The 1,436-nt window shown below is 44.2% G+C and overlaps 1 protein-coding gene across 3 annotated transcripts in view; it reads left to right on the top strand.

The window, feature by feature from the left end:
• Positions 1–1,436, top strand: part of LOC119423874 (cGMP-dependent protein kinase 1) — a 47,767-nt gene that overhangs the window by 42,852 nt on the left and 3,479 nt on the right. The window lies entirely within an intron of this gene.

Below are 1,436 nucleotides of genomic sequence, written 5' to 3'. Positions count from 1 at the left end.
TCTGTCCTTCATGTCTCAGTCCTGCATGTCTCAGTCCTGCATGTCTCTGTCCTTTGTGTTTAAAATAATCTCTACCTCAACACATATGATTTAAATAAATGGGGATTAACAGACTTTTGTAGAACTTAAGGACAGTCTGAAAAGACGAGTCAGACTTTAATTCGGGTGTTGGAGCAGAAAACACCTAGAACTTGCATGGATGTGGCCCTGAGGACAAGGTCTGAACTAGGTCTGAACCTGCTCTGACATTACTGATCCAACAGATCCAGTAAACAATCTCAGATTGTTGGGCAGAGAAAAGATGGAGGGATGAGGTCGGTGGTGCAGTGCAGATCCAGGAATTGAGTTTCTATGCCGCAGGGGGCGGGGCTTAAGATAACTGTCGGTTAGAGGGGAAGCCCTGCTGAGGGTTTGTCCAAAAGCGGGAAGGAGTCCCTGCTCAGGATCTCCTGACAGTATTTTTAGATGTTCGCTCAGAGAGTAACCCTGATCTGTGGAAAGAGCTGACCTCTGACCTCCAGACCGCCGGACTGAGCCCAGCAGAATGCTGATGGCTCACTCAGCGTTTCCATCATGTGATGGCTTGTATCAACTCCTCACTGAACTTTTTAATGACGTCACTCATCATCAGAACTCTGGGAACTGGACTCAGTTTGGGTTCTTGTTCCTTCACTGACCTGCAACAGTTCATCAGCTGAAGTGTTGATTTCAAATGTTGTGAAATTTACAGTAAACTTTACACAAAAACAAGAAATGAATTTTTACTTTGGACCAAAATGATTCTGGCCTCACTCTGTTCGTCTCATTGACTCTTCCAGAATTACATCATCATTTCTGTTTAAATATTATTTATCTCAGTCATTTGTAACATTTGACTCTCAGATGAAGAAGAACTAAAATGGCTCTCAATCCCAGATGTTCGGAGTGGTTGTTTTCTTCTGAAGCCGTCCAGCTGCTGGTGTTTTTCCATCTGAGCTGGAAGGATGGGGGTTCGGTCAGAGCTCAGATAACTTCTACAAATAGAGGATTGTGTCATGATCTATAAAGGACACAGAGCTGTTTACACCCTGACAGCCTGCCTGCAGCACAAACACCACAGTCTGAACCAGAACGCATTATTGAACACTCGTGGTTCCAGCAGAACGTCAGTGTTTGGACGTACAGGGTTTTTGAATAGGCAATGTGTTGCCATAGCAACACAGACCGATAGATAACTAGAGAACATAAGTAAATAACCTGAAACGTTTCAGGGAGGCCTCTGCTGCTACTGAGCGAGTCAGTGTTTGAGTTCAGGTTTAAAAGACGTCTTTATTGATTCACGAGGTTCAGACAGAAGCAGAAGATTTCACACTCAGATCTTCTGTCTCTCCGCGGTGACATTAAACACCAACATGAAACCAGTTGAGGAACCCAGTGAATATACATGAAACCAGTTG

The sequence above is a fragment of the Nematolebias whitei genome, chromosome 17, assembly GCF_014905685.2.
Source record: "Nematolebias whitei isolate Nwh7 chromosome 17, NemWhi1, whole genome shotgun sequence".
In the NCBI taxonomy this organism is placed as follows: domain Eukaryota; kingdom Metazoa; phylum Chordata; class Actinopteri; order Cyprinodontiformes; family Rivulidae; genus Nematolebias; species Nematolebias whitei.
This window is presented reverse-complemented; position numbering and strand designations above follow the sequence as displayed.